The sequence below is a fragment of the Mustela nigripes genome, chromosome 8 (genome assembly GCF_022355385.1).
Source record: "Mustela nigripes isolate SB6536 chromosome 8, MUSNIG.SB6536, whole genome shotgun sequence".
Classification (NCBI taxonomy): Eukaryota; Metazoa; Chordata; class Mammalia; order Carnivora; family Mustelidae; genus Mustela; species Mustela nigripes.
The window spans coordinates 60753740-60778078 of NC_081564.1; the positions used below are offsets into that span (position 1 = coordinate 60753740).

At 36.7% G+C, this 24339-nt stretch overlaps 1 protein-coding gene across 2 annotated transcripts in view; it reads left to right on the forward strand.

The window, feature by feature from the left end:
* Positions 1-24339, forward strand: part of PIK3C3 (phosphatidylinositol 3-kinase catalytic subunit type 3) — a 137997-nt gene that overhangs the window by 13987 nt on the left and 99671 nt on the right. The gene's annotated exons all lie outside the window — the stretch shown is intronic.

Sequence of the window (24339 nt, forward strand, 5' to 3'; positions counted from 1 at the left end):
TTTTTTTTTTTAAAGATTTTATTTATTAATTTGACAGAGAGAAATTACAAGTAGTTGGAGAGGCAGGCAGAGAGAGAGAGATAGGGAAGCAGGCTCCCTGCTGAGCAAAGAGCCCGACGCGGGACTCGATCCCAGGACCCTGAGATCATGACCTGAGCCGAAGGCAGCGGCTTAACCCACTGAGCCACCCAGGCGCCCCTGGAGAAAGTTTTGATGCTAAGTATTTTATAGCTTGTTGCCTCAACCTACATATAGGAGAAATCTTAATTATAAAGAATAATTACTTGCATTAGCTTGGCTTTTTTTTCAACACAAATTTTTTATTGTCAAGTTCATTCTCCGTCTTTTCGTATTGCTCTTTTATGGAAAAATGATGCCATAGTTTCCTCATAAGCTTTCTAAACAAATTACTGTTGTCAACTTCCCCTTCATAATTACATAAATAAAATCTATTTTCAGTATAGTTACTCCTGAGATTTTGTTTACGTTCTTACATGGGATATAGGAAAGTTCTCAAGCTTTTCATGTGTTCATCAAGGTTCATTAGTGCACATTTGGTCATTAGTCATTAGTGCACATTTGCAGCTCTAGGAATGATGTCTCTGCATATGCAGAGCTAAATGAGGTATCAGGAAGAAGCTTTCTTAACATATTTGTCAATTGGTAGGAATCGTCTGCAGTCTCAGTTCTTTATATTAAAGAATATGGCAAGTTGGGTCCTAATTTTTTAAGAGATACTAACATATATATGTTGTCTGTATTTCTCAGAGTATGTTAACAGTTTTCAAATAAGTCTTTATTCATTGGTTTATAAGCCTTTGAAATGGGAATAAAAATTAATGAGAATGAGCATCTTAACAGCTTTTTTGAGGCTATGTGCCTCATTCTTTTCTGTATAGCAGTTGGTCATGCTGTGTGAGGTTTCAAAACCTGTTCTATCCCTGCTGCTGTAGAGGAAGAATGTGTTTTAAAAAATGATATTGGAAGTTTGGGTACTTGGAAGCACTTTTCAGTGAGAAGAGCACTGTCGTATGAGTCAGAGACTTGGCCATCTTGTTGAATCGCAGAAAATAATTTCTGAGCCTGTAAAGTCAGAAGTTTAGAATGGATGATTTCTGGGTCCTGTGTAGCTATTCATATTCAGTTATTTTCAAAGTACTGAAATGGTGGGCAGCAGGGTGGCTCAGTTTGTTAGGCATCTGCCTCTCGATTTCTGGTCAGGTCTTGATCTTGGGGTCCTGGGATGGAGCCCTGTGTTGGGCTTTGCACTGACTGGGGAGTCTGCTTGAGGCTTCTTTCTCTCCCTCTGTCCTCCCCCTGCTCATGTGCACACCTTTTCTCTTTTTTCTCTCTCAAATAAATAAGTCTTGAGGCGCCTGGGTGGCTCAGTGGGTTAAAGCCTCTGCCTTCGGCTCAGGTCATAATTCCGGGGTCCTGGGATCGAGCCCCACGTCGGGCTCTCTGCTCCGCAGGGAGCCTGCTTCCTCCTCTCTCTCTGCCTGCCTTTCTGCCTACTTGTGATCTCTGTCTGTCAAATAAATGAATAAAATCTTTAAAAAAAATAAATCTTAAAGAAAAGAAAGGTACTGGAATAGCAGTTTTATATATCTACCAGGATTTTATAGTAATCACCTTAGTAGAGAATAAACATGTAATTATATATTTGCAGTTGTGAATGTGCTGTATTCACGTCATTCCTTTTTTCCTGCAATCTGTATGCTTAGAGTAAAGCATTACTCAGGACCTACCTAGTGTGAATGATGTGGCTCTGCTCTTAAATCTGATTTTGTTGTTGTTGTTGTTTGATTAGTACCTGCTTCTTTAGTTTAGGTTTTCAGACTAGCTTCCTGAGTCTGTTTCCCTTGCCTTATACCAGGAAAAGTATACTTTGATACTTGTTATGTCTGAACTTAAAATTATACTCCATATTTGCTTTGTTCCTAGATTGTGCCATAGTAGCTCTCTTTTCCTCTCATTTTCCTTCCACTCTCATTTTTCTGGTTCCACATTAAAAAGTTTGTTCAGTTAGATTGTGATTCTTTTCCTCAAAACACTTTGAAATTGTCTCTGGTACAATACATTTTTAAAAAACCAGGAAAGAATGTGTGTCCTTTTGTTTCCATTTTTATACAAAAGAAACAGATTTTTTTCTATCTATTTTATTTATTTATTTTTTAAAATATTATTTATTTATTTATTTGTCAGAGAGAGAGAGAGAGCGCGCGAGCGCACAGGCAGACAGAGTGGCAGGCAGAGGCAGAGGGAGAAGCAGGCTCCCTGCTGAGCAAGGAGCCCGATGGGGGACTCGATCCCAGGATGCTGGGATCATGACCTGAGCCAAAGGCTACTGCTTAACCAACTGAGCCATCCAGGCGTCCCTATTTATATATTTTTAAAAAGATTTTATTTATTTATTTGACAGTGACACAGTGAGAGAGGGAACACAAGCAGTGGGAGTGTAAGAGGGAAAAGCAGGCTTCCCGCTGAGAAGGGAGCCTGATGCAGGACTCTGGGATCATGGGATCATGACCTGAGCCAAAGGCAGACGCTTAAAGACCAAGCCACCCAGATGCCCCAAGGAACAGATTTTAGATTAACAATATTCTTATTTCTAACACTACCATTTTAAGGAAATAAATGAGAAGAGGCTGAAGTGGTTAGAACTGAATAGTTTATTTCTTGTACTTTGATTTTCCAGCCAGTGAATTTACTATGCTTGTTTCTAATTGTTGAGAAGGCAGTTGGACTCAGAGTGGAAAGGTATACATAAATCTTAATAATAGCAAAGCGTAGTTACCATGCATTGTACCCATGAGCCAAAATAAATAGCATAGTGACAATTTTCAAACTGCTGTGTAAGAAAGTTTATTCAGTTACAGAAGTGCTTTAGTCTTGGCTGCCTGGGGATAATGGGACAAGAGGACTGTGAAATGAAGATGAACTATTTAAATGGCTTGTGGAAAGATGGCGTTAGATAATTATTAAGCAAAGAACTTCAAACTCAAGCTGGACTAACTGTTCTTCCTCTGACTTATTGCTTGTTCAGCTATGAAGCTTGAATTACAACTGCAGTATGAGTAACTGAAGTTTAAAAGCCTGATTTCTACGTTGAATATTTTTAAAAGTCAAATCCTTTCAGCAGGATTTTAGTGGAATTAACCTCTGTGATGATTTTACATTATACCTAGTTTTCATTTGAGTAAAGGAATGTGAGAAAAGGAAACAAAATGGGGCAGTCTTCAGTTTGGTTCTCATTTTTTCTAGGTTAGATTTCTTAGACTAGTAGGGGATAGGAAGAAATGAGTGCATTAAAATAGACTCACCCCCCCACCCAGTTCTTCCTCATTATCTTTTTTTTAACCCAGCTCTAAATTTTCCTAATTAATATTTACAAGTATAGTATCTTTCTGTTTGAATTGATTTGTGACAATAATCAAAGGCCAGACCTCTGGAGCATTTACTCTCCTTTCATTGTCCATGACCCAGCCTTTTAATGATTGTGGGCCTTACTTGAGCAAATTTGCCCATTGTTCCCATCTGTTCCGTTTTTCAGCTTGTCATATTGTAAGAGTTTTATGACTAGGATGCATATCCACCTGGGGTTTTGGATGTGACTACCAAGCTTCAGTGTTTGATTTATATTTGAATCCATGTCTTTAGACATGAAAGGTTAGTGCAAAAGCATGCTTCTCCACTGTCTCCTTTTCATTTTAGCAGCTCTGCCTGATGCCTTTGGAATGTGCTTTAGTTTCTGTCAATTTGATTAAGAGGAGGCAAAGAGAAAATAACGACTAGATGAAAAAATGCTTTGTGGTCTGTGTGACACAGATAGGTTGGGGCAAGTTGAGTATGTAGGTGAGCACTGCGATAGTGAAGTTGTGGTAAGATGAGGTGAAGTTTCAGGCTGACCCTCATATTGTCTGCATGGGATCAATCTGGGTCTCTGGGCCCAGGGTCCAGACTTAAGGTTTATAGCAATAGAAACTGGGTGTTTTTAGTTCATTGAGGAATAATTAGTGTCTTGAGAATAGGCTTATGCCAATCGATTTGAAGGGTTATTTATAATCTAGAGCTGTACTGACCAAAATAATAGCCATAATTCGCATGTGGCAATTTAAGTTAATTAGAATTAAATAAGGTTAAAAATTCAGTTGCTTTGTTACTGTAATCACATTTCAAATGCTCCTTTGCCACATGTGGCCAGCAGCTATTGGTCAGTACAGATACAGAGTATTTCCATTATTGCCAAATGGTCTGTTGGACAGCACTGTTCTAGAATGCCAATTTACTAATTAGTAATGGGTTAGTAACCATATTATTATCTTTCTGGTAACTATATTACTTGTGTCTGCTACCCAGGATGTGTTTTTTTAAGGCACCTTGAAAATTAAATTAGTCTTCAGGAGATTGTTATTTCTTAGTGAGCCATGAAGGAGCTAGCCTAAAGGAACTAGAAACTGCCGTGAGTAATTTCAGTTTGGGGGAATCTTTTTTTTTTTTTTTTTTTTTTTTTAAAGATTTTATTTATTTATTTGACAGAGAGAGATCACAAGTAGGCAGAGAGGCAGGCAGAGAGAGAGAGGAGGAAACAGGCTCCCTGCTGAGCAGAGAGCCCGATGTGGGACTCGATCCCAGGACCCTGAGATCATGACCTGAGCCGAAGGCAGCGGCTTAACCCACTGAGCCACCCAGGCGCCCCAGTTTGGGGGAATCTTAAAAGGACCTTCTCTCTTGAATCTTTTTAGTTACAGGATTACTTGAATATGCTGCCTACACTCTATCTATGGAATGAATAAACACTGACATACTATCATGGTTACAAAATGATCCTTTAAAATTGAGATTAAGGTAACAGGAAATTTTCTCATGACATAATTTTGTGAAGTGGGATTGAGGCTATTTATAGTACTCTTTGACCTGCTGAAACATTTGTCCTTGAAAGAAAATATTTTACATTGAATGGATTACATTGAACGGGTACTAGTCTAGAGACATTAATTAGAGGGGGTTTTTATGTTAAATATGTGCAAAAGTCCTCTTTTTAATGTTTTCATAAAAATTTATTCAATATAAAGGACTTTATTCTAAGATTGTGTTCTTCTGGTGTTTTTGAGTATTAAAATGTCTCGTTTGATAGTAGCACTTAAAAAAATGACTTTACTTGGCAAAATAAAATTCGGGAACATTCATAAGTAAAAATTTTAGTTGACATGCAATATTATATTGGTTTCAGGTGTGCAACATTGTGATTTGACATTTATATGCTTTATGAAATGCTCACCGTGATAAGTGTAGTCACCCAACACTGTTTATTATCCCTCTTTGTCTCCACCACCATCACCTGCTCTATTGAAGGCATACTTCTGTAAGTTGGAGACAAAAAAAAGGTATTACTAAGTCGATGCTGTTGTTACTATTAGTGCCATTGAGTAATAATAATACTAATAATGATAATCACCTTGCATGTATAAAGTGTGTTAATACCTATAAAGCCTTTTAGTGTAGATTGAGGACTAAAATGGAGCAGTGATTAAAATCATGACTTTGAATATGGATTTCCATTTAGATTTCAGTTGTCTCTTGTTGTGATCTTAGATTAGCTACTTAACTTTTTCTAAGCCATGAAATTTTCATCTGTACAATAGTAAGAATAGCTAACATCTACTTTTTTGAGTTATTGTGAAGACTAAATATAAATGAGATAAACTATTTAAAGGATTTGATATTGCTAGACATCACTGAGCACTAACAAATGTTAGCTGTTGTTATTACTTATGTGCTTTCATTTGATTTTATGAGTGTAATGATTGGACTTGTAACATACATTGCTTTTAAACTCCTGAGAAAATGGAAGCTTAGAGAAGCTAAATGATTCATTTAAGGTATCATGCTTGGTAAGTTGAACCAGGACCTAAATTCAGGTCTTTAAATTCTTCATGTAAATGTTTTTCTGAAGATAAGTATCTGACTTTTTTTTTTTTTTTTTTTAAGATTTAAGGCTTGTGAAGGATTTGTTTGTATGGGGAATATGTTTTCTTATCAGGGAGATAAAAATTGAAAGTAGGGGAAAAGGCAGAGGGAGCTTGAAACCACACGTATATACCTGAGGTCCACATGTAGGGCATAATAAATGGTGCCTGGCAACTTAGTAAATAAGGATTTGCCCATGGCCAGTGAGTACCTTTGCAAACATGTGCTATGAATGAAGTTAGAAACAAATTTATTTTGGAACTCGAAAGAGTAAGTGAGGGGAGGAGCAGAGGGAGGGTGGTAAGCAGACTTCACTGAGTGCAGAGCCCCATGTAGAGCTTAATCCTGTGTCCCCAAGATCGTGACCTGAGCCAAAATCAAGAGTCTGATTCTTAACTGACTGAGCCACCCAGGCACCCCGAGTTATAAACAATACTTGTGGCTTTAGTTGTCACCAATGCATAGGTTAAAAGCAATAAATAACAGTCACTCTTAAGATTTCTTTCACCCACAGACGTCAAATGACTAGGGTTTAGGAGGAAAAGAAATGTAACAGTGAAAGAGGGTATGTGTTATTCAAAGAAACAATATGGTAGGAACTTCATGGTACAACTGGATGTGAGAATCCTTTGCTAAAGATAAAAGAGGAAAACAGATGCTGATAAAATTGTGGAAATATTTTAGAGCTGTGGAAGGGAAGGTGTTGGTAGTTTCTTTGTGTGATCACAAAAAATGATGCAGCTAGAAAATTAGTGGCAATGAAGTCTCATTTGTTCAGCCCAGGCTTTTGTCAAATTGCTTGATCACAGGGTAATTTTTTAGAAGGTTAAGGAAACAAAGTATGGCTACTCTAGCACTAAATTATAGCCAGTATGAAGGAACCAGTTGGTGAAAGGGGGAAAATAGGAACTTCGGGAAAAAAACTAAGGATATCACATTATACATCAAGATTGCAGTTATAGCCAAGGAATGGAATAATGGATTGAATTTGGGGTTAGTCTTGGACTCTGAGAAAACAGTTTCAACAAGAGTGGAGAAAGGCAAGCCACTCAGGTGCCCCAGAATATTTATATTTTAAGTATAAACTTTATTTGATTTTGGAAGCATTAAAATCATATGGAAGACGGGGGTCTATGTGAGATAACCCAATTGAATTTGTTCTATCTTCCTCATCAGAGTGTTCTTCAGCCCAAGGGAGTTAACTAAATAAGTTAAGCGGTAGTTGAACCTCAAGACTGGTGAGAGGAGATAGTGAGAAGGTACACACAGACTGTTTTTCCAGTCCTTGCAAGTTAAATGCCTGGGTTTTAAAATTATGTGTACTGTTAAGTTTTTACATTTTTAAAAAGATTTTATTTGTTTATTTGACAGAGAGCGAGAGAGGGAACACAAGCAGGTGGAGTGGGAGAGGGAAAAGCAGCCTTTCCACTGACCAGGGAAAACTTGGTGCTCCAAGTTTTAAATTTTTTTATAAATTCAACACATAAAATAATGTAATAGACATCTATGTATTCATTGTTAAGATTGAACATTTAACATTTTGCCTTGTTTCACATTATTTTAGAAAAGATTTAAGGGGCACCTGGATGGCTCAGTTGGTTAAGTGTCTGCCTTCAGCTCAGGTCATGATCCCAGGGTCCTGGAGTCGAGCCCTGCGTTAGGGGCAGGGTCCCTGCTCAGTGCGGAGTCTGCTTCTCCCTCCACCTCTCCCCATCTAGCTTGTGCTCTCTCTCAAATAAACAAATAAAATCTTAAAAAATTTAAAAAAATATAGATATTTGTTAAAACTTCCCTCATTTTTTTTGTTTTCTAATTTACATTTTAAACTTAATGTTTTTCTTGAGATTTATCCATGTCAGTATATGCAGTGCTTTGCTTGAGTGCTTTCATTTAAACTACTGTATAGTATTCCATTGGATAAGTAGATTAGTTTATTTGTTCTCCCAGCAATTTCAGTTTTTTGTATTACTTACAGGGCTGAAGTGAATGCTATTTCATATTCTACCTTATGCCCACAAGTGATTTCTTTAGGGTAGAAATTTAGGAGTGAAATTGAGGATTTTCACTTTATCTTAGTCTTTCACATTATTGAAATTGGAACTCAAACCCAGTGTTACTTGCTTATCTGCTCTTGATGTTAGCTATAGAGAACCTGTATTGGAAAACTAAGATTGGCAAGTGTTTTGGTTTTTAGAAATATGATTAAAGAAATGAGTTTTGTTATACGCTGGACATCATTTCTGGTTATAAATTCTAGGACCCGTTATCAAACTGGTGACTTAAATGTGAACTTTGCATAATGGTATTTTCTGGTTAGGTTTTAGACATCTGAGAAACATGAAATTATCCAAAGAGGTATTTTGAAAAATGAAGGCATTATCTTTTATTTTATACTTTTAAAATTAATAGAACTATCAAAACTGGTGGAAGATTTAAATAGTAATGAGATATATTATAACTGGGTAGAAAGACTGGCCATCAAAACTCCAGATTATAGCTGTCACAGTGGCTCATTGCATAACCAGCTATTTCTGTATTTGTGGATATTTTTCATTGGTAAAGTGATTAGTTGGACTCTGTTATAGGAATCATAAAAATGAAATTATTGTTACTATTATTATTATCATCACAATGAAAAACAAATTAATGAGTATAGTAGAAGTGATGTCATGCTCTCAAAAAATGAGACACCCACTTACATTTTTTGTTTGCCGTAATAATGCATTTTAGTGACAAGAAACCAGGAACAACAACAACAACAAAAAAAACTCCTGTTTTTTAAATATCCTTCCTTGGGGAAGGAAAACAGTGGTCAAAAGTGTTAATGGAGAGATTTGTTACTTTAAAAATGAAAGAACAGAATCCTGCTATAAAATTTGAGTTAGGCAGAAGCATCTCACTTTGGTTTATTCCTTCCTCAGATCTTTTGTAAATGACAGTAATAAATAGAATTATGATGACAGCTGCTGAAATTATTCAAGGCTATGAAACTTGTTCAGTGGCACCACTGACATCATCAAAAATTCCTCTTAGCTATAGGTTTTTATATAAATAATAGGTGTAACTTTTATAAACATAGCTTATTTGATTTGATTCTCTCTTGCAATTCTTTTTTGTCATAAAAGAAGGATTTGGGAATCTCTTATACATTTATTCCTAATGATACATGGTAGAATCTTCTTTATCAATCACTTTGGTTTGCTTACTGTTGTCTAATACTGTCAAAGCTTTTAGATTTGTCTTGAAAGCATTGGTAGCAAATAGACTAAATTAGTTTTTGTCAGTGTTAAGATTGAGCCCTAAAAGAATATTGATTGATGTTCTATAAATCTGTTGTCTGTCTTTACAGCTATAGTTTCTGCCAGAAAAATAGGAAGTAACATGCTTTTAAGACTGGATTAATCTCTGAGAAGTTTAACTGAATGAAACTTTTATGATACAAAAGCCACTCTTCCTGAGTAAGATTTACATGTAAAGTTTCAAAGTAAAATTGAAGATTTGTAGCTAAGACTTCATTAATCAGGAGGATAGACACTCCTGTGCTTCCTAAGAATTAAATACATATGCGTATGTAACAAAGACTCTAACACACACACACACACAGCTCCTTTTTTCTTCTTAGTAGTTTAAGTGAATTTTTAAATACAACTATATTTGGTCTTGAATTATAAATTACTGTATAGCTTGTATTTAATTTGATACAAATAGGACTCATTGTCTTACATTTATTGAAGAATTATACATTTTAACAATAGAAATTTATGAGCCATAGTGCATCATGTGAATGCATTAGCTGACCTATAATGCTATTCTGTTCAATGAATATTTATTAATTTTGCTCAATTCCTGTCTAGGCTCAGGGAAGTGTTATATTTGAAAGAGTTATGTTTTGGCCTTTAACTTGAGGGAATTTAGAGGAAGAAGATAATGAAATAGTTGAATTAAACAGCACTTACATAGTCATGCTGGAGAAAAATAGTCTTGTGTGTGGTAGTAGCAAGTACTTTTATTGGTCAATATTCTCACATATGTTTCAAGAGAGAAATTTTGGACTTTCACATAGGCTTTGTGAATCTGAAAGTTCTCTTTCTGGTGACAGGTGGACTTGGTTTTTTTCATTTAATATTCCAGCAGCTGGAAAAAAAAATACAACTTTGCCATTTTTTCCCCCCTTAGTTTCCCTAAGAGAGTATATATATATCTGGCCCAAGCATCATGTATTCTATAGCTACTTTTTTGGAAGGAAAATCCATTTATCATGTAACTCTCCTCTTAAGGTTTCTTGACATGAGTAAGGTTTGATACATAAAGCCTATAAATCCCTCTATATAAGAGTTTTTAGTAACCACATATTAAAAAATGGTAGTTTTAAATTTATACAGTTTTTTAGTTGGCCCTAGTTGAAAGGCTTTTGGAAGAAACAATTTGAGAGAGAAAATTATATTGATGCCTGGTTTCCATTTTAGTAGCTCAAATTAATCAGATAGGTATTTTTTGAGTTTTTATTATGAGGTGAAATAACTTCATATAGCATCTTTTTTTTCCTAATTTTTATTTTTATTAACATATAATGTATTAGCCCCAGGGGTGCAGGTCTGTGAATCATCAGGCTTACACATTTCATAGCACTCAACAGCACATACCCTCCCCAATGTCCATAACCCCAAAACCCTCTCCCTCCCCCCCTCCCCCCGGCAACCCTCAATTTGTTTTGTGAGATTACGAGTCTCTTATGGTTTTTCTCCCTCTTGATCCCATCTTGTTTCATTTTTTTTTCCTTCCCTACTCCCAACGACCCCCCTCCCTGCTTCTCAAATTCCTTATATCAGAGAGATCATATGATAATTTTCTTTCTCTGATTGGCTTATTTTGCTCAGCGTAATACCCTCTAGTTCCATCCATGTTGTTGCAAATGGCAAGATTTCATTTCTTTTGATGGCTGCATAGTATTCCATTGTATATATATACCACATCTTCTTTATCCATTCATCTGTTGATGGACATCTTGGTTCCTTCCATAGTTTGGCTATTGTGGACATTGTTGCTATAAACATTTGGGTGCATGTGCCCCTTTGGATCCCTGCATTTGTATCTTTAGGGTAAATATCCAGTAGTGCGATTGCTGGGTCCTAGGGTAGCTCTATTTTCAACTTTTTGAGGAACTTCATGCTGTTTTCCAGAGTGGCTGCACCAGCTTGCATTCCCACCAATAGTGTAGGAGGGTTCCCCTTTCTCCGCATCCTCACCAGCATCTGTCATTTCCTGACTTGTTAATTTTAGCCATTCTGATTGGTGTGAGGTGGTATCTCATTGTGGTTTTGATTTGTATTTCCCTGATGCCGAATGATGTGGAGCACTTTTTCATGTGTCTTGGCCATTTAGATGTCTTCTTTGCAGAAATGTCTGTTCATGTCCTCTGCCCGTTTTTTGATTGGATTATTTCTACTTTGGGTGTTGAGTTTGATAAGTTCTTTATAGATTTGGGATACTAGTTCTTTATCTGATGCATCCTTTGCAAATACCTTCTCCCATTCTGTCAGTTGTCTCTTGTTTTTGTTGGCTCTTTCCTTTGCTGTGCAAAAGCTTTTTATTTTGATGAAGTCCCAATAGTTCATTTTGCCCTTGCTTGTCTTACCTTTGGCGATGTTTTTAGGAAGAAATTGCTGTGGCTGAGGTCGAAGATGTTGCTGCCTGTGTTCTCCAGGATTTTGATGGATTCCTTTCTCACATTGAGGTCTTTCATCCATTTTGAGTCTATTTTTGTGTGCAGTGTAAGGAAATGGTCCAGTTTCATTTTTCTGCATGTGCCTGTCCAGTTTTCCCAACACCATTGGTTGGAGAGACTGTCTTTTTTCCATTGGATATTCTTTCCTGCTTTGTCAACCATAGAGTTGAGGGTCTAATTCTGGGCTCTCTGTTCTGTTCCACTGATGCATGTGTATGGTTTTTGTGCCAGTACCATACTGTCTTGATGATGACAGCTTTGTAATAGAGCCTGAAGTCTGGAATTGCGATGCCACCAACTTTGGCTTTCTTTTCTTTTCTTTTTCTTTCTTTTTTTTTTTTTTAGAGATTTTATTTATTTATTTGACAGACAGAGATCACAAGTAGGCAGAGAGGCAGGCAGAGAGAGAGGAGGAAGCAGGCTCTCTGCTGAGCAGAGAGCCCGATGCGGGGCTCCATCCCAGGACCCTGAGATCATGACCTGAGCTGAAGGCAGAGGCTTTAACCCACTGAGCCACCCAGGTGCCCCCAACATTGGCTTTCTTTTTCAAGATTCCTCTGGCTATTCGAGGTCTTTTCTGGTTTAGTATAAATTTTAGGATTATTTGTTCCATTTCTTTGAAAAAAAAAATTGATCTGATTTTGATAGGGATTGCATTAAACATGTATATTGCTTTAGGTAGCATAGACATTTTCACAATATTTGTTCTTCCAATCCATGAGCAGTTTTCCATTTCTTTGTGTCCTCCTCAGTTTCTTCCATGAGTATTTTATAGCTTTCTGAGTACAGATACTTTGCCTCTTTAGTTAGGTTTATTCCTAGGTATCCTATAGTTTTGGGTGTAATTATAAATGGGATACTTAATTTCTCTTTCTTATCTCTTGTTATTAGTGTATAGAAATGCAACTGATTTCTGTGCATTGATTTTATATCCTGACACTTTACTGAATTCCTGTACAAGTTCTAGCAGATTTGGAGTGGAGTCTTTTGGGTTTTCCACATAAATTATTATATCGTCTACAAAGAGTGATAGTTTGACTTCTGTGCCTGTTTGGATGCCTTTAATTTCTTTTTGCTGTCTGATTGCTGAGGCTAGGACTTCTAGTACTATATTGAATAGCAGTGGTGATAATGGACATCCCTGCCATGTTCCTTACCTTAGTGGAAAAGCTCTCAGTTTTTCTCTGTTGAGAATGATATTTGCGGTGGGTTTTTCATAGATGGCTTTGATGATATTGAGGTATGTACCCTTTATCCCTACACTTTGAAGAGTTTTGATCAGGAAAGGATGCTGTACTTTGTCAAATGCTTTTTCAGCATCTGTTGAGAGTATCATATGGTTCTTGTTCTTTCTTTTATTGAAGTATTGTATCACATTGATTTATTTGTGGATGTCAAATCAATCTTGCAGCTCTGGAATAATCCCTTTGGTCATGGTGAATAATCCTTTTAATGAACTGTTGAATCCTATTGGCTAGTATTTTGGTGAGAATTTTCGCATCTGTGTTCATTAGGGATATTGGTCTGTAATTCTCTTTTTTGATGGTGTCTTTTTCTGGTTTTGGGATCACGGTCATGTTGGCCTTATAAAATGAGTTTGGAAGTGTTCCTTCTATTTCTATTTTTGGAACAGTTTCAGGAGAATGGGAATTAATTCTTCTTTAAATACTTAGTAGAATTCCCCTGGAAAGCTGTCTGGCCTTGGGCTCTTGATTGTTGGGAGATTTTTGATGACTGCTTCAATCTCCTTACTGGTGATGGGTCTGTTCAGGATTTCTATTTCTTCCTAGTTTAGTTTTGGTAGTTTATAGTCTCTAGGAATGCATCTGTTTCTTCCAGATTGTCAAATTTGCTGGCATGTAGTTGCTCATAATATGTTCTTATAATTGTTTGCATTTTGTGTTGGTTGTGATCTCTCCTCTTTCATTCATGGATTTATTTATATGGGTCCTTTCCATTTTCTTTTTGATAAGTCTGGCCAGGGGTTTATCCATCTTATTAATTCTTTCAAAAGAACCATCTCCTACTTTTGTTGATTTGTTCTACTGTTTTTTTGTTTCTATTTCATTGATTTCTGCTCTGCTATTTCTTATTTCTCTTCTCCTGCTGGGTTTAGGCTTTCTTTGCTGTTCTTTCTCCAGCTCCTTTAGGTATAGGGTTAGGTTCTGTGCTTGAGACCTTTCTTATTTCTTGAGAAAGGCTTGTATTGCTATATACTTTCCTCTCAGGACTGCATTTGCTGTGCCACAAAGATTTTGAACCATTGTGTTTTCATTATCATTTGTTCACATGATTTTTTTCAATTCTTCTTTAATTTCCTGGTTGACCCATTCATTCTTTAATAGGACGCTCTTTGGCTTCCATGTATTTGGGTTCTTTCCAACTTTCCTCTTGTGATTGAGTTCTAGCTTCAGAGCATTGTGGTCTGAAAATATGCAGGTAATGATCCCAATCTTTTGATACAGCTTGAGACCTGATTTGTGACCCAGGATGTGATCTCTCCTGTAGAATGTTCCATGTGCACTAGAGAATGTGTATTCTGTTGCTTTGGGATGGATGTTCTGAATATTTCTTTGATGTCTGTTTAGTCCAGTGTGTCATTTAAGGTCTTTATTTCCTTGTTATCTTTTGCTTGGATTTTCTGTGCATTTCAGTAAGGGGGGGTGTTAAAGTCTCCTACTATTATTGTATTATTGACTATGTGTTTCTTTGATTTTGTTATTAATTGGTTTATATAGTTGCCTGCTCCCATGTTGCATAGATATTTAAAACAGATCTTCTTGTTGGACCGACCCTTTAAGTATGATATAGTGTCCTTCCTTATCTCTTATTATAGTCTTTGGCTTAAAATCTAATTTATCTGATATGAGGATTGTCACCCCAGCTTTCTTTTGATGTCCATTAGCATGGTAAATTGTTTTCCACTCCCTCACTTCAAATCTGGAGGTGTCTTTGGGACTAAAATGAGTTCCTTGTAGATAGCATATTGATGGATTTTGTTTTTTTTATCCATTCTGATACCCTTTGTCTTCTGATTGGGGCATTTAGCCCATTTTTCACTCAGGGTAACTATCGAAAGATATGAATTTAATGCCATTATATTGCCTGTAAGGTGACTGTTACTTTTTATTGTCTCTGTTTCTTTCTGGTCTACTAGTTTTAGATGCTCTCTTTTCTTAGAGGACCCCTTTCAATATTTCTTGTAGGGCTAGCTTGAGGTTTACAACCTCTTTTAGTTTTTGATTTTCCTGGAAGCTTTTTATCTCTCCTTTTATTTTCAATGATAGCTTAGCTGGATATAGTATTTTTGGCTGCATGTTTTTTTATTTAGTGCTCTGGCCTGCCAGGTCTCTGTTGATAAATCTGCTGCCAATCTAATATTTTTACCATTGTATGTTAGAGACTTCATGTTCTGGCCTGCTTTTAGGATTTTCTCTTCATTACTAAGACTTATAAGTTCTACTATTTGATGATAGGGAGTGGACCTATTTTTATTTCTTTTGAGGGGAGTTCTGTCTGCCTCTTGGATTTTGATGCTTGTTCCCTTTGCCATATTAGGGAGATTATCTACAATAATTCTCTCCAATATACCTTCTGCCCTCTCTCTTTCTTCTTCTGGAATCCTGTATATTCTAATATTGTTTCATCTTACGGTATCACTTTTCTTTTGAATTCTCTCCTCGTGGTCCAGTAGTTGTTTGTCTCTCTTTTTTCAGCTTCTTTATTCTTCATCATTTGGTCTTCTATGTCACTAATTCTCTCTTCTGCCTCGTTTATCCTAGCAGTAAGAGCCTCCATTTTTTATTGCACCTCGTTAATAGCTTTTTTGATTTCAGCTTGGTTAGATTTTAGTTCTTCTATTTCTCCAGAAAGGGCTTTTATTTATCCAGACAGAATTTCTCTCATATCTTCCTTGCCTTTTTCGAGCCCAGCTAGTACCCTGAGAATCATCATTCTGAACTCTGAATCTGACATTTTACTAATGTCCATATTGATTAGGCCCCTAGCCTTTGGTACTGCCTCTTGTTCTTTTTTCTGTGGTGAGTTTTTCTGCCATGTCATTTCATCCAGATAAGAATATATGAATGAGAAAATAAAATACTATCAGGGTGGCAAAAACCCCAGAAAAATGTATGCTAACCAAATCAGAAGAGACCCCAAATCGGGGGGAGAAGAAAGAGAGTAAAAAGAAGTTTAAAAAAATTTTTTTTAAATTAAAAAAAATATATATACACACACACACACACACACACACACATATATATATATTAGACTGGTGAATAGAACAGAGCCACCCACTTGATTTTGGGTGTATTTTGGTCTCTTAGAAGATATCAAGTCCCAAGATTTTAAAGAAAGAAAAACATATATAATCATAATTAAGGGTAAACATGAAGGGATAGAATATGACTGTAAAGATGAAAATGTAAAAAAAAGTTCTGAAAAAGGAATTGATGAGATAAATTGGTTGGAAAAAGAAAGAATAAGAAAGTGGAGAGAATTTGCCCAGGCTGGAGACTGTGCTAGACTTAGGGTATATTTGGATATCACAAGAAATTCTATTCAAAAATGTTTTAGAGGAAAAACCCCTGTATATATACAAAAAATAAAGTTAGATACAATGAAGGATCAAGTATGACTGTAATAATGGTTTAAAAAGATTTTTTTTTTAGAAAGGTGTTGTTAAGATAAAGTAGTTAAAAATGTTAAAAGAGGAAAGAGGAAAACTTTAAAAAAATTACAATAAAAAGTATAAAAGTAAAAAAATTTAATTAACTTTGCAAGACTAAAGAATCTTGGGAAGAAAGCCATGAATTCCATGTTTTGCTTTCCCCTCCTCTGGAATTCCACTGTTCTCCTTGATCAGTGAGCTTAGTCTTAGCTAGATGTTCTTAGCTAGATGTTCTTGCTGATCTTCTTGGGGAGGGATCTGTTGTAGTGTTTCTCAAACGTCTTTGCCTGAGGCAGAATTGTGCCACCCTTGCCAGGGGCAATGCCAAGTAATCTCGGGTTCTGCTCTTGGGAACTTTTGTTTCCTGCACGCTTTCCGTAGAGCTCTGGAAGGTGGGAACGAAAATGGTGGCCTCCCAGTCTCCAACCTGGAGGAGCCAAGAGCTCTGGACCCCACTCCTCAGAGCACCTTCGGAGAAAAGTGCTCAGTCACTCCTGTCTCCCTGGTTTCTGGCTGCACTTGGGCTCACCTGGCCTGTGACCTATTGTTTCTGTCTCTGGCAGACAGTTCCATTTGGATTCTCCAAACCCAGCAGATTCCTGCTGCTCTGCCTTTTCGGCAGATGAAGGTGGGTCTCCCCAGATCTGACACTTGTGGGGTCCCTGCTCAAAGTGCAGTGGTCTCACTGTGCTGTGGATCACAGTTTAAGGTAACTCCAAGCTGAGAGCTCACTCCTCAGCTCTGTCTCTGCAGTCTGCTTCCCCACTCTGATATTTGCGAGGTCTGCTACACTCAGACACCCTTGATCCTTCTGTGACCCTACGGGACTTGAGACCACACTGTCCCCGTGAGGGCTCTACTTAGCCTCTGGAGCGATGTCCCTCAGTGGAGCAGACTTTAAAAGTTCAAATTTTGTGCTCCGTTGCTCCACCACTTGTCAGGAGCCAGCCCCTCCCCCCGCGGTTTATCTTCACCTCGCTTTGGATTCACTTCTCCACATGTCCTACCTTTCAGAAAGTGGTTGATTTTCTGTTTCTAGAATTGCTGCTCCTCTTCTCTTCAATCTCCTGTTGGGTTTGTAGGTGTTTGGAATGGTTTGATAAATATCGAGCTAAATTCCTGTGACCTGATGTCACCTCAGCCTGCTACTCCCCTGCCATCTTGACTCCTCCCTCTGTATCATCTTGATAAATGCCAGTCTTTAGTGGTTCTCTCAACATTGAGATCTCACAATTAATTGTTTTTAAAATGACTTTTAAATAACATTTTTGAAGTAGAAGATTTTAAAAAGAAGATTGGTAAAGCACAAATACTATAAAAATCTCTTCTAACCCTCTTCCCAGAAATAGCCATCATTATTATTTTAGTTGATAATGTATTCAGTATTCAAATTAGTATATGTGGCATATAAATGTATATGTATCTATTTTTAAATTGGAATCATATTGTATATGTGTTTAATTGAATTGTGATTTTACACTTAATGGCATTTAAAAATTGTTCCAGGTCATTTAAGATACTTCTACAACATGATTTGTAAAGACTGCAGGAATTTGCATGGTGTCGATGGCTGTGCTGTAATGAATTTCAGCAGTCCTCTATGGTTGAATATTCAAAATGTTTGCAATTCTGTGCTATTGTAAAGCCATTATTCAATTTAAATTTTCTATTGGCTTAAAAATAAAAGAGGAGCATTGTTCTTTTAAGTTGTTTTTAAATGGTTTATTTGATTTGTTCATATACTCTATTTCCAGGTTATCAGATGTAGTCATAAGGGCTTAAAATCAGGATTTAAAGTTCAGTACACATCTTTGAGTTCTTTTGTTTTATCAGTTATATTCTGTCTCATTTGTTCATCTCATTTTCACACCTAGACACTAAGCTTTTTGTGCAATCATATCATCTCTTAACAAACAAGAGTAACCCCTTTTCATAGCATCTGTGAACTTGGGCCATGTGTCTGGTATTGTTTGATAAATACATGTTGATTGATGTCTTTTGTAAAGATAGAATAGCTATGTAAATGTGGAAGAAATCGGCCAAGGAATATTTGTAAAGCAGAAATCATTTCTCTGCAGTTTCTGTTTGAGTCAGTGAGTCTCTTCCTCCCCCTCCCCTCCTCCTCTCCCCATTTACCTCACTACAGATTTCTGTGCAGACTTGTAATAAATAAACATTATTTTTCAGTCCTTCTTATTACTCCTCCCTTTTCTTCTTTAGGCTTTAAGTGTAGTGTCTATTATAAGGAAAAATCTAAATGATGATTAACTTCAAGAATGGTGATTCCAAGTAAGCATATATATATGATCTTTCTATCCTCCACTTTCAAGAGAACTTGGTTTATTTAATGAAATATTTACTGAGGACTACCATCTGGTCTGTCTTTAATCCCTTGGCACATGAATGTCACTGTTGTGCCTACAGACAAACTCTTTCCTTTGCCTGGGATATATTCTATTGGTTTCCCTGATTCTTTTATCTTTCTGGTCTCTGCTTAAATGTTATCTTCTTGAGAGGCCTTCTCAAGATCCCCCATTCTTTTGTGTCACAGCATTCTGTTCAGTGCTTTCATATTATGGCTTCAATTTATAGGTATACATATGGTCATTTATGGTCTTACCTTTAAGTTCTGTGAGGGGAGGAAACTTGCATCTCTTTTTCAACATTTCTGTGCTTACTTCCAGCACAGAGGGCCTAATGGAAGTTTGCAGCTTACAGTAGCAATCAAGTAATATGTAATTACATTGAAGGTTTAAAAATTCTAAGATAAGTGACCCAAGGGCATAAATCATTTTCTCCAGCTTCCTTCTGAGTATCACCCCTCCCCATGTTTCCCATCCTTTCTCCAAAGCTTAAGCAAAATTCTGAAGTATAGGAACATTTGATTTCCATCTGTCACCCTTTTACATTAGAAGGCCTTTCAAAATATACTCATTGAGTGAATGTGTGCTGGGTTCTGTCATCCATTATAGCTCTAGTGCTTAAGAAGCTAATAGTCTAATAGGGCAAATATGACTCTATCTAGTAAGACGGATAAGGAGAGATGATCTGTGAGTTGCATTGATCATGGAAGTCTGTATTCCCATAGATAACTGTCAGGTTTGACATTTGTTTTCCCAGTTATGGTTAGTCGATATACAGTACAGCACTTGTATTGAACATCCAAGACGCCAATACATTGTTTCTGTCTTCCCATTAAGTCTGTCAGTACATGGTTGGTACTTGAAGCAGTATCTTGGACATGCTGTTATTTGGGTTTTACAGATTTGTTTGTTAAATTCCACACATTGAGTGAAATCATATGATAATTGTCTTTCTCTGATTAGCTTATTTAGCTTAGCATAATACCTCTAGTTCCATCCACATTGTTACAAATGGCAGGATTTCATTTTTTGATGTCTGATTAATATTCCATTGTAGGTATATCTGTATGTATGTGTATATATATATTATTATCCATACATATAAAAAAAATATATATACCACATCTTTATCCAGTCATCTGTTGATGAACATCTGGGCTCTTTCTATAGTTCGGCTATTGTGGGCATTCCTGCTATAAACATTGAGATGCCTGTGCCCCTTCAGATCACTGCATTTGTGTCTTTGGGGTAAATACCCAGTAGTGCAATTGTTGGGTCGTAGGGGCTCTGTGACTTTTTCTTTTTTTTAACTAATACAGCCCATCTAAAGTGATGCTGTGCTTGTTGCAGGCTTAAACCTTAAGACAGTTTGATTGCTTCTGTTTTGCACTTGTGGGAACAGTGAGCCATATGTAAGAAGTCTGGGTATCCTGTTAGACTGCCTATGTTGAAAGACGACCTGGAGAGGGAGCAGTACTGAACATACATGCAGAAAGAGAGGAGTCCAACCATCCTGGCTTCCCAGATAAACCCACCTTTTCCCACAAAAGTATTAGAAATGTGAGTGAAACTATCTTGGACATTCTAGCTCTAGCCACCAAAATGACAGGGGTCTCATTAGAAACCGTTAGGCCAATAGGAAAAAAAAATCTAGATACCCACAAGAAGATGGCTTCTTGACTTCTCCAGGAATCATGAGAAATAAGAAACTGATTATTGTTTTAAGGCACTCAGTTTTGGAGTGCTTTGTTACATAATGATAGATAAATAGTACAGGTGGCTAGTGGACATTTTGAGTGACAACTTCCCAATTCTGCAGAAATTATAAAACTAATTCAAGCAGAATTATCTAGAAATTCTCTCAATCTCAGGGTCAGGTTTTCAGGAGACAAACAGTTGTAGTATAAGTGGTACCTCTTTTGCAGTCACTTGTGCTTTCAACAGAAACCTTGATTTTTTTTTCCCTATACAGGTATACGGTATTCCATAGTGTATGTGTACCATACATTTCTTTATGACTAAATTTTCTGTATGCAAATAATGAAGCACAAATGTGCATTTATCCAGGATATTTTTTTTTAAATATTTTATTTATTTATTTGACAGGGAGAGATTACAGGTAGGCAGAGAGGCAGGCAGAGAGAGAGGAGGAAGCAGGCTCCCCGCTGAGCAGAGAGCCCGATGTGGGGCTCGATCCCAGGACCCCGGGATCATGACCTGAGCCGAAGGCAGAGGCTTTAACCCACTGAGCCCCTCAGGCGCCCCCAGGATAATTTTTTTTAAAGATTTTATTTATTGGGGTGCCTGGATGGCTCAGTGGGTTAAAGCCTCTGCCTTCTCGGCTTGGGTCATGATCCCATGGTCCTGGGATCAAGCCCCGTGTTGGGCTCTCTGCTCCGCCAGGAGCCTGCTTCCTCCTCTCTCTCTGCCTGACTCTCTTCCTACTTGTGATCTCTGTCAAAAAAATAAAATAAAATATTTTAAAAATATTAAAAAAAAGAAATTACCTCAGGTGAAAAGGAATTAGTTATTTGGAAGAAATTTAAGCTGATATTTTTATATTATAGTAATCATCAAACTTTTTTGTATGAAGTTACTGTTTTCACCTCTGAAATAGCATGACCACATAGTTGTGATGAGAGTTCCTTAGTTGAAGAAGATAAAGAATATTGATGGTGAAGATTTTTAGTTCTTTGAGAGATAATAATTGATAGAAATGTTTAACATCTTTGTAGGAATACCATCATAACATATATAATGGAAAGGAAGACATCAGATAAATACAAACTATTATGGTAGGCTTTGTCGCCCAGTTTTGTTTTATTCTGTGAGCTTATTTAAAAAGAAAAAGAGGTCTTGAAAAAGAATAATGCTGTGTTTAAATTACACTTTCAAAGACAAAAATCTTGTTCCAGTTTGAGCACCTTGGAAATTGTCTTGAATTCTCTGTGGGTTTGAAGCGAATATATTACTTGATTTCTGAAACCAAGGGTAGATTGGTATGTAAGATCTTTGGAGAGCTGTACCAACTGCAACTCCAGAAATTACTTCCTTACTACTAATTCTTTTTTATTGTTAATCCTTTAATCACTGCTTCTTAAAAATAAAACACACTTGTACACCTATGCCCTTAAATCTTAGAGTATTAAATTATAGGCCTCAGAGAAATGCCTTACTGTATATAACTTATTTTTTATAATTTTTTTAAGATTCAGAGCTAGGAAGGAAATAGACAAAGTAGTTTATTTCCCATTTGGGAAACTGTTCTTATTATAAATCTCTCTCTTTATAATCAAAATATAAGAAATGGAGAAATGGAGATACTTTTAGGAAGGCCTTGATTATTTTTTAACATGTTTAAATGACTGATTGTGGACCTTTAAACAAAAATTTTTAAGTTGTTTTTTCCTAAAAAATATAATGATTAGTCTCTAGCCAACTCTGTTTCTTTTTTTTTTTTAAGATTTTATTTATTTATTTGACAGAGAGAAATTACAAGTACACTGAGAGGCAGGCAGAGAGAGAGAGAGCAGAAGTTGTCACTCAACTGCTGAGCAGAAAGCCCGACGCGGGACTCGATCCCAGGACCCTGAGATCATGACCTGAGCCGAAGGCAGCGGCTTAACCCACTGAGCCACCCAGGCGCCCCCCAACTCTGTTTCTTATACTGATAGTTGTATGTGGTTTGTTACATATAAAAATATATCAAATGTGAAGGTGACATTACCATTTTTTTTTTTTTTAGACTTGTAAAGATTTTATTTTTACAGAGCAGTTTTAGGTTCACAGCAATATTAAGGGAAAGGCATAGAGAGTTCTCATATGTTCTCTGTCCTCATACCTGCATAGTGTACCCCATTATCAGCAATACCCACCAGAGTGGTACGTTTGTTGTAAAAGATGAATCTTCATTGACACATCATAATCACCCAAAGTTTGCAGTTTTCCCCAGGGTTCGCTCTTGGTGTTGTACATTCTTTGGATTTGGACAAACATATAATGACACTTAGCCATCATTATGGTATTATACAGAGTAGCTTCACTGCCCTGAAAATTTTCTGTTCTACCTATTTCTTCTTCTTCTTCTCCTAATCCCAGGCAACTGATTATGTTTTTATTGTCTCCATAGTTTTACCTTTTCCGTAATGTCATATAGGTGGAATCATATAGTACATGGTTTTTCCAGGTTGGCTTCTCTTACCTAGTCATACGCACTTTAAGTTCCTCCATGTCGTTTTATGGTTTGATAGCACCTTTCTTTTCAGCACTGAATAATAGTCCATTGTCTAAATGTACCATATTTATCTATTCACCTGTGAAGGACATCTTAATTCTTGCAAATATTTATAGTTCTAAATAAATTTGCTATAAATATCCACGTGCAGGCTTTTGTGTGGACATGTTTTTAGCTCATTTGGGTGAATACCAAAGAATGCAGTTCCTGGATTGTATGGTAAAAGAACATATTTAATTTGTAAGGAACTGCTACACTGACTTTCAAAGGGGCTGTACTATTTTGCATTCCCAGTGTAGCAATGAATTCCTAGCAATCCACGAAACTTCCTTTGCTCCACATCCTCATCTGCCTTTGGTGTTGTAGGTATCTATATATTTTGGCCATTTTATTGATATCTTTAATTTGCATTTCCTTGACATATTGTTCATATGCTATCTATGTGTCTTCTTCTTCTTCTTCTTTTTTTTTTTTTTTTAAGATTTTATTTATTTATTTGACAGAGAGAGAGAGAGATTACAAGTACACAGAGAGGCAGGCAGAGAGAGAGGGAGAAGCAGGCTCCCCGCTGAGCAGAGAGCCTGATGCAGGGCTCAATTCCAGGACCCCGAGATCATGACCCGATCCAAAGGCAGAGGCTTAACCCACTGAGCCACCCAGGCACCCCTCTATGTGTCTTTGATGAGCTATCCATTAAGATTCTTTGGCATTCTTTTTTAAACTGCTTATTTTCTTATTGAATTTTAAGAGTTCTTGTGTATTTTGGATAACAGTCTTTTATCAGGTGTGTCTTTTGCAAATATTTTTTCCTAATCTGTGGTTTAGTGTCTTGATAGTGTCTTTCACAGAGCAGAGGTTTTTAATACTGATGAAGTCCAGCTCATCAGTGATTTATTTCATGGATTATGCCTTTGTGTTGCATTTAAAAAGTCATCCCTATACCCAAGTTCATCTAGATTTTCTCCTTTGTTATCTTCTAGTTTAATAATTTTGCATTTTACATTTAGATGATCCATTTGACTTAATTTTTGTGTATAAGTTCTGTGTCTAGATGCATTTTTTTGTATGGGAACTCCAGTTGTTCCAAAACCATTAGTTGAAAAGTCTTTGCCCCATTATATTGCCCCTGCTTCTTTGCCAAAGATCAGGTGACTCTTTTTATGGGATCTGTTTCTGGATTTTATATTCTACTCCATTGATCTATTTGTTTATTCTTTTGCCAAAACCAAACTGTTTTGATTATTGTAGCTCTATATTAAGTCTTGAAGTTGGGTAGTGTCAGTCCTCCAATTTTGTTCTTCTTTGGTATTGTGTTGGCAATTCTTGGTCTTTTGTGTCTCCATGTTAGCTTTAGAATCAGCTTATTGATCTCTAT